The 9,924-nt window shown below is 41.7% G+C and overlaps 1 long non-coding RNA gene across 1 annotated transcript; it reads left to right on the forward strand.

Annotated features, from left to right (window-relative positions):
* Positions 1-3,247: 3,247 nt before the first annotated feature.
* On the forward strand, positions 3,248-4,761 carry LOC115585559 (uncharacterized). The gene is made up of 2 exons (XR_003984723.1): positions 3,248-3,464; positions 3,975-4,761. It is a non-coding gene; the product is annotated as an uncharacterized LOC115585559 (long non-coding RNA).
* The last annotated feature ends 5,163 nt before the right edge of the window (positions 4,762-9,924 follow it).

A 9,924-nucleotide genomic window follows, 5' to 3' on the forward strand; every position in this document is an offset into this window, starting at 1 on the left:
GGCCGCGGAACACTGGACCAGCTCTATACCCTCCGCAGGGTGCTCGAGGGTTCATGGGAGTTTGCCCAACCAGTCCACATGTGTTTTGTGGACTTGGAGAAAGCATTCGACCGTGTCCCTCGTGGCATTCTGTGGGAGGTGCTCCAGGAGTACGGGGTCGGAGGCCCTCTGTTAAGGGCTGTACGGTCCCTGTACGACCGGGGCAGGAGCTTGGTTCGCATTGCCGGCAGTAAGTCAGACCTGTTCCCAGTGCATGTTGGACTCCGGCAGGGCTGCCCTTTGTCACTGGTTCTGTTCATTATTTTTATGGACAGAATTTCTAGGCGCAGCCACGGGCCGGAGGGGATCTGGTTCGGGAGCCACTGGATCTCATCTCTGCTTTTCGCGGATGATGTTTTCTTGTTGGCTCCTTCGAGCCAGGACCTCCAGCATGTCCTGGGGCGGTTTGCAGCCGAGTGTGAAGCGGCTGGGATGAGAATCAACACCTCCAAATCCGAGGCCATGGTTCTCGACCGGAAAAAGGTGGCTTGCTCCCTCCAGGTTGGGGGAGAGTTCCTGCCTCAAGTGGAGGAGTTTAAGGATCTTGGGGTCTTGTTCACGAGTGAGGGAAGGATGGAGCGTGAGATTGACAGGCGGATCGGTGCGGTGGCCGCAGTAATGCGGTCGTTGTATCGGTCCGTCGTGGTGAAGAGAGAGCTAAGCCGAAAGGCGAAGCTCTCGATTTACCAGTCAATCTACGTTCCTACCCTCACCTATGGCCATGAACTTTGGGTCATGACCGAAAGAATAAGATCCCGGATACAAGCGGCCGAAATGAGTTTCCTCCACAGGGTGGCAGGGCGCTCCCTTAGAGATAGGGTGAAGAGCTCTGTCACCCGGGAGGAGCTCGGAGTAGAGCCGCTGCTCCTCCACATCGAGAGGAGCCAGCTGAGGTGGCTCGGCATCTGTTTCGGATGCCCCCGGGACGCCTCCCTCGGGAGGTGTTCCTGGCATGTCCCGCCAGGAGGAGACCCCCAGGAAGACCCAGGACACGCTGGTGTGACTATGTCACTCAGCTGGCCTGGGAACACCTTGGGATCCTCCCGGAAGAGCTGGAGGAAGTGTCCAGGGAGAGGGAAGTCTGGGTGTCCCTGCTCAGGCAGCTGCCCCCGCAACCCGGCCCTGGATAAGCGGAAGAAAATGGATGGATGGATGGATGGATGGATGGATGGATGGTCGGAGCAGCTCCGTCACTAATTGTGGGCAGCGCATATGCACACACACACGGCATATTTCTCTGTGGTGTCGGTGGCTGCAAGCAGCACACACACATACACACACACACCCGCCCGACACACGGCTCTCCGACACACACACACACACACACACACACACACCCGCCCGACACAGCTCTCTGACCCCTTCACATCGGAGTTAAAAACATCCCGTAATTCATTCCCTTAACTGTTTAGTAGCGAGATCAAGGGTGCACACTTGTTCGTCCTACATTTTCCTGGATACATACATACATACATACTCACACAATCAGCACACACTCAGTGCTGTTTCTTTTCACCACAAGGTGTTCGTCAACCCTTTTCATGGCTTTTCTCTCCTCCCTCAGCCATCATAACCTGGCAATCACCACCAAACTGATGCCGATTAATTTTGTCAGGGTAGCTAACGGCAAGCTTGGGCTTTATCTGATTGGCCCTTGCATCCAGGGCTCTGTCTGAAATGTTGGCATGCTCACTGTGCATGCATGGCGCATGTAAACAAAATGATTTTTTCTTATTCATCGCATGTCAGGCAGTCTTTTGCAATGTGTTTATCGCACATGTTCATATTGCGATGACGATGAAAATTCGATTTATCGGGCAGCCCTAATATGGACTACCATGCATGCCTGCTTGTGGACCATGTCAGGTTGGGAATTGTGACAATCACTATAATCAACCTCTATGGGAGGAAGAGTGTGATGCCTAATGGTAAATTTAGTGAAGGTCACAGTGCAAAAAAGTATAAAAAAAAATTAAACCAGAATAAGAGGAAACACTGAAGAAAATAGAAAAAGATATGTATAAATAAGAAAAGTATTAAAAATATATAAAAAAAACAAAAGGCAGCAAATATATTTTTTTTAAAAACACAAAAAAATAAAAGGGGTTAGCGGTACTGAGCCTTCACGTTGCAGCCCTGTTTTGACTAATTTTACAGTACCACACAAAACTAATGAAGTTATTCTTTATTGGAATCAAATGGTAATGAACCACAGAAGCCACCAACACTAGGCAAAACGATATGAGAAAGCAGAAATATGCAACTACTTAAGGGAAATTGTACTTATCTTTTGCATAAATATGCTTGTAACCAATTGCTTTAATATATAATTGTACTTGTAATCACTTATCTATCATGCAAATGTGCTAATTAGAATATTACATGGCCAAAACATGTATCAGGCACCAATGTTCCTCGTCTAGGAGGAATACAAAGGAGTAATGGTAATTTTAAGGACCTGACGGCCACCATTTGAAAATGGGGCCTTTCTTGGAGTCAAACTTTGGTAAACTTTTAGTATACATCTGATACTACTGTAAACCACGGAGAAACCTTTTGTTAGAATTTTTTTGGGGTCAAAACATATTTGCAGCTGACTATAGTGTAACTTTCTGTTTGCTGTCATTTTTGACTGAATACACAGTATTCTACTATGAGATAGTATACAGTGAATGACAGTGGATTTCACATCGAATTTGTTTTAAAAGTGCAGCTTTCAAGGGAATGCGGACCATCTCCAGCGGTTTTTTAAATTAATTCTGCCGATTGGGTCAGGAGAACTGAGGTGCTTGGTGAAAATGATGATGATTCTGCCCATGTAAATGTTTAAAGCTGGGGTTGGTAATTCTGCTTAGAAGTATTTTTTTATCACATTTGTAGAAAATCTCTTAACATCCAGGCAGCAATCTATAATATATAATATAATATATAATATATATAAATATATAATGCTCTTGGGGAAAAAAAGGGGAAAAAATCCATTGTCTGTGGCAGCGAAAGGGCTGTGATAACTTCATCCAGTCAATTGTAGGGGAAAATATTGTATGGACAGTGTACCGGTCTATCAATCTGTCCTCACCTGCCCACCCTGCCCTATCTCTGGCTCATCACTCACTGTGCGTGACTGGAGTCTACACACCACACTGCTGGAGTTGTGGTGGAGTGAGCTCATTGTTTACAGTCAAGAATGGCAGAGAAAGTACTGAGACACTTTTCATTACCAGCTGTACCAACAGCAGCTTGTACTGCCAAACAGAGCAAGAAAAGAAAGACTGAGCTGGAGAAGGCTACAAACAAAAAGAAGTTGGATAGCTCAAGAAGTGAAATAAGAGTCAACATTGGAGTGACTGTTCAACTATGGAGAAAACTGATGGAGTCAAAGGCCTGAACACGGACACCATGGTAGCTGTGTCTCTGTTGGACAGGTAATGAGCTGTTTGTTTTGGCTGGGGAAATGTATTATTACTCTGTATTATGTAGACAACGTAGCTAACATTAGCTCCTTATGTTGCTGTTGTATGTATTAGACCATCATTAGCATCAAAAGCTTGCCGCTAACCTTAGCTAGCTAGCTATAACAGACTACTGCTGTATGAAACATATTAACATGTAACGTGACCATTTACACGCATGCCAATGTTTACACGTACTGTGGATCTAACTGGTGTTCACACATGCACTGCTACCCTGGGCAGTTTGGACATTAGCCAGACGAATTGTATGTGAGAGCGGGCTAATTCTTGTGTGCTACATGTGGGAAAGGCCAAGTCCACTGATTAGAGGTCATGGGGAGATGACATTTGTCTGTGAATATGATTTGCACTGTATTTATAACCAGATGTCGTTAGATGGTATTTTTGTGACATTCATTCGTATTAGCCTTTGAATGGGATGTTTTACAATGTACTGATGTATCCTGTTTCTGTGTTCTATAGTTATGAGATGGACGCATCAACCTCCAGCCTTCAAAGAGTCACTTCACGACAGAACCATGCCCTGATGTTTCCACTATTTCTGCAGAGTCGCTCTCTGACAGGTGGCTGTAACTTGATGCTGGTAGCAACAAGGGTCAGACCACTGTTATTCATGTAGGATGTGTCTTTGATGGATACATTTCAATACATGTGTCCTTCTTTCATTTTAAGTTGGTTTGCTGTGTGTGCAAGAATGTGCTTCTTAGCAGGGACACAATACCAAAAGGAATGGCATCATTTCGTAAGATGCACAAGGAAAAAGCTTCCTGAGGGTCACATGTTAGCCTAGCGCTTGAGACTATTGCATATTAGTAAGACTTTTTTAAAGAAAATAGTCTTCGCATTTCAATTCATGATCTGACTGTCAGCTGACCACAGTAGAAAGTGGGAAACCGTATGCACCTAACAATCCTATAAATAACGGCTTGCCACCCATTACCGACTGGCTTTTTTTTCCTGTGTTGTCTTTGACAGAATCAGTAACATTTGTATGCCACATAAACACATTCAGATGTAATTGTATATCCTGTAAACACATTTAGTTCTCCATCCTTATCCAGTTTTCCTTTCCATTTTTGCAGAGATGATGGAACTCCTTTCTCTTAGGCCAGGTACTCCAAGGTATATAACAAAATGTGAAACTTTGTAAATTACCCTGAAAATGAAATTTAAGAATTGCTGAATATGAAATGACTGTAAATGGCACAATTATGATGTAACAGAGGGTATGATAAAAGGTTTACTATTTTTGTAGTGTCATTTATTTAAATGTGTTCCAAAAAATTAAATATACAAGAGTCTTACCTAATTCAGTTGTTATTATTAGTGCATCATTGAAAGTGTTACAACTGTAATGGGTTGGTTGTTTATGCTCGAAGTGTAAAGTAAAGGTGTTTATCATTTTCGAGACTTTATCCAAACAAGTTAGAGATAATTCAGAAGAAGGAATAAATACAGAACAATAAAAGTTACATTTCATACAGAGTTTAGCACTTGATGTAATTTATCCAAATGTACTCCCCAAATTCTGGCCTGTAAAGCAATAGATGAGCAAAATGATTAGATATTTTTAACGAACAGAGCTCGACTGTCCTCAGCATACTGTGAACATACACCCTTTCAATGGTCAATACTTTAGACATTCCTGGACAAAACTGTACAGATGTCCCAGTTTCGATCACAATTTTTCTACTTACTGTGTTTATTGTTATGCACCAAAACACATAATCAATTTGTGGAAAACTACTTGGCAAAAAATGTTACTCTGATTAGGGCGCTTGTGTGTCCACCATGCCTGGTCAATATACTGTATAAGTAATGTTGTACTACTGCTCATGTGCAAAACTTTGAGCTTGAAGATCTTCTACTCTATGTGTGAACATCTGCTCCATGACCCGTCACCCTCCCACGTCCACGGCCTCTGCCTCTGCTTCCTCAGACACTGCTGGTTGCCCCCCTGCCGTCCTCTCTGATGTGATGATGTGCTTCACTTTGGCGTGATCATCATCAGAGTCAATGAATGAAGCTTTCATCATGGACGCTCTAGCATGCAAAACATCGTATTAATATGAGTCACATTCGTCTGTGAATCACTGAGGGAAGCAAAGAAATAACATGTAGCATTCTAGATGACTCAACTAGCTTGGCCCTCCCATTCACTCACAGTAGAGAGCATATAAACTGTGGCTACCTTTATGCTGGGCACCTTTCTGAATGAAACTGCACTGGATTTTTTGTTCCACGACAGAGTATATCATCATCATGCCTTTCTAATCCTGCTGCAACCTTTAATGAACGTATGGCAAAAAGATCTAAGTGTGGTAGTGGTTCCCTGTGGGAGGGGTATGGGGAGTGGGGTAAGAGGTGGAGGAGGGTGGGAGAAAGGTGGGTGGGAAGTTGGAGCGTGCTCAGAGTAAGAATCAGTCTGCATAGAGTCATAAAGAAAGGTGAAGACAGAAAGCAGGTCTGCTGCGGTTTGGCAGCCACTGCATATGCATCATGACATCATTCCCTGACAAAATGCGATGACGTCTTCTCTAATTTGATATAAAATCAAAAAAACTTAAAATAGTTCTTTTAAAGACCTGAACATGATACAATGATCCATTAACTTCTGTGATGCCCTTCATTCTCTTATTATTCTTCAGTCGAAAAGCTGAAGCTTTTCCCATCATTATGTCTACCAGAGCTGTCATCATGTATCTCTCTTCACTTGTATTTTTGATATCCTTATGCTAGTTTATGGGCAAATAATTACTGATATTGGCCATATATACAATACTGGCTAAGATTAAGATTTCTCCTCTGCTTGTAGCCATTATTCAATTAATACACAGTTACTGATGGTGTCTTACTGTGGTGAGGAGAGGACTAAGGGCAGTTAAAGCTGGTTAGACATGTACTGTGAGGAGGTCTGTTTACTTACACTTGCAGCCTCTGCATATAATATTTGGTTAAGGTACTGAACCAAGTTGTTCATTAAGGATACATACTGTAGAGTGTCATTTGTCGAATATTAATCTAAATAACTTCACTTCTGCAAAGTATATGAAAAGTCCCCCTAAGTCCAGTAAGGTTACACTGATGAATACAGACTCTGGTCCCTTTTTGAAAAGCTAAATAAGAGTTAAAAAAAAAACAGTCCAACCATTTTTAAATGTTCTGATGGTGTACAGACAAAGACATGAAGAGGAGAGAGTGTGACAAAGGTGGAGAGGATATTATTGAATATATCATGTAAATAGGTATTGATCGTCTTTTGGGTGTTGCCGTTAGATTAAAATGTTAAGGAATAAAACCGCTTTGAGGATTAAATCACTGAGTAGTAAAATCAAAAGCAGTAGAAGATAAACACTAGAGGAATCCCAAAGTATGAGCACTGCAGTTTAATAATGTTCTACAGAGACATTAGAGATCCAAATAGGCTATTGGTAAGGGCAGTTTACAATGAAATATACAAAAAAAAGTCTTGGATCAAATATTGAAACAAGGTCATGCAGGTGCCTGACCTGATTATGTCTTAATTGTTTCAAGATGCCATAAATTTTGACCTATAGTGTGGACATAGCTTCAAAGATAACATTGTGACAGCCCACAGTAACCCTGAGAGGGCTGCCGACTAATGAAGAAAAAATTCACAGCTGTACAGTACAGTAACCACAGTAGGACACCTGAGCTGAGCAGCTACAAGGTCAGGAAGCTTTTTTATCCGACAGACATGTTTTATCTTCAGGGAGTGTGAGGGGACAAGGAAGTAGCTGAGCAGAGATTAAAGGGCCCTGTTACACCTCTGTCTCTGTCCCTGTTCAACCAATCAGGAGTGGGAATAGTGCTGAGTCAGCCATTGGGTTCTACTCACGTCTGAGTGCAGGGGGGGAGGGGTTGATGGTGGAAGAGGAGCTAGCCAGCCAGTCTCTGCAGTGGTCTGCAGCAGCATAAGGTCCACAAATCCCATGACAAGGGGCCTTGCTGCGGAGAGTGGACTAAACCACCAAACTGACCTTTTCCAATGGACTTCTATTTTATACCCTTTCTGCAATGGCCATTTCAATCCCATGGATATTAGATACAGCCTAAATGTCCATGCTGAGTTTGATATATACATTCCACTTTTCCCTCTGCCTCCAATCATTGGGTAATGAGCAAGAATAAATAAAGCCAGCAACAGAAGATAAAGTTTATAGCCTGACCACATGTCAGCTCCTTTTATTACTATAGTGCACCTTGCATTAAGCTAATTACCAACTGGCAAACATCTTCATCACACAGGCATATTGGACTTTGTTCGGACAGTTTGTCAAAATCCACTTGATTTAAATGCTGCATTACAGGAAACAATTGCCGTTTTAAGTGGATTTAAGTGGCCAACTGTCAGGGATTCCTTCTGTCAGGAGTCAGTTAGAGACTTTAGACTTTTATTCATCCCACATCAGGGAAATTCACTTGTCACAGTAGCATGTAGACAGACATACAATAAGTACAAGACTTAAAATACAAAAAAATACTAAAAAAGATTTAGATAAGAGAGAAAAGATCAAATATAGAAAGGACTATACATTATGTGCATTATATACAGGAGGCAAAAATGTGCATTATACACTGTAAACCCGAACATTCAAAGTAATTAAATAGATTAAGTATTGTATACTCAAAGTTTTAGAAAAAGTTCTACTTACTTAATTATGTCAAGTTGGTGTAACATGTTGTTCCTTTTTGAGTAATTTTGACTAATCATTTTTGATTAAATGGAACTATTTTGTATTTAAGTGAGCATAACTTAAAAACATCACTTAAGCACAACTTAATAGAATTAAGTTATTACATGTTAAGAATGATAAAGTCCTGTCATTTCTATGGTTTTAAATAGGGATGATTTAAAAATAAACTTAATTTATATAGCACATGCTAAAATACAATAAAATCTCAAAGTGATTCTCCAAATAAATGAAATCAGAAAAAAAAACCAGTAACAATTTGATTGGGACAAATGGTCTACAATGCATTTGACATTAGTGGAGGACAAAATGTATTTAATTTAAGCATCAGTTTACTCTAGCCTATATGTTTTTTTACTTTTACTTAAGTGTTGAGCAGCTGCAGGGATAATGTTTTATTTCGAGTTAATCTCTGATTCACCCTCCGAAGCAGAAGGCAGCGCTAATGTGCATACTACACTGATTCCTTATAGAGATGCACTGATCGATCGGCAACCAATCGCAATCGGCCGATAATGCCCCTATCGGTTTTGATCGGAGTTCTCAAATAGATCACGTCAGGCCGATCAGATGACGTTTAAGTATAAAGACAGCTGCATTAACTGCATGCAGGGAGGGAATTTCATGGCCGCCGTTGCCCCGCACTTTGGCCTTGATGCCCCGTGAAAAAAGACTCATGGTACGGCCACAGTGGCCTCTGTGCCCCTGGCCCGGTCAGTGTAGCAAGCTTGCCCTGAATTACAGCCACCTGAGTGCACAGTAGTCACTCACAGTAACTTCAGTGAGTCCGCGGTTCGCGCAGGTGGAGTCTCATCATCACGATGATCTCACGTGAAAGCCTCTCAAACAGCAGCAGCGTCTCAAAACAGAAGAACGAAACTTACAGCACAGCGAGCGAGCGCAGCCGGTTTTGACATGATACGTAACTGACTTATGTGGTAGGATTTAGTCCGGTAAAGTTGGAAATATATTCACAGATTCGAACTTCCCGGATCAATAACTCATAAGTGAAACCTTGTTAAAACACAAACGACGGCTCTTCCGTAGTAAGATAGACAACGAGCTACAACCGTATGTTAATCAAAACGAGCGTCTGGACATTAACTCTGGTCTGTATGGTCAGCCAGCTGTGAGACGAGGGCGCAGGGACCGTCTACAAAGTGCAACACCGAAAAGAGAAACTACAAAAAATTCAATAACTTCACTATTATTCAGAGTGTAGTGTCACCAAAATCACTCCACACATCAGTGGTCTCCTGCTGGTTATTCTACAATTTTTTGTTTGGAAAAATTGTGCTTTGCCATAATTTTGGGGAATTTATATTGGGAGAAATATTCAATAACACTAAAAACCACCTCACCCTAACCCTATACTTAACAAAAACTACTTTCTAATGTAACTTTAATTTTTGGTTGGATTTTGGTATTGGAAAATGTTTTAATACACAATCCATGTCTTATTATAAATTAGGATGTTATGGTATCAGTCTAAAAGGTAAATCAACACATTTTACTCAGTGGCCTTTGTGCCCTGTCACGTGGCCTTGGTGCCCCTGAAAAAAAAAGTGAAGGCCAAATGGACTTGCCCCTAAAATGACAAAATTCCCACCCTGACTGCATTCCCACTAGTAAGCTACAGTTGCTCTATGTAAGCTGAGTCCAAGTTGTCTCTAAGAGTCTCTAGAGTGTGAAATATT

Source organism: Sparus aurata, chromosome 7 (assembly GCF_900880675.1).
Source record: "Sparus aurata chromosome 7, fSpaAur1.1, whole genome shotgun sequence".
Lineage (NCBI taxonomy): Eukaryota > Metazoa > Chordata > Actinopteri > Spariformes > Sparidae > Sparus > Sparus aurata.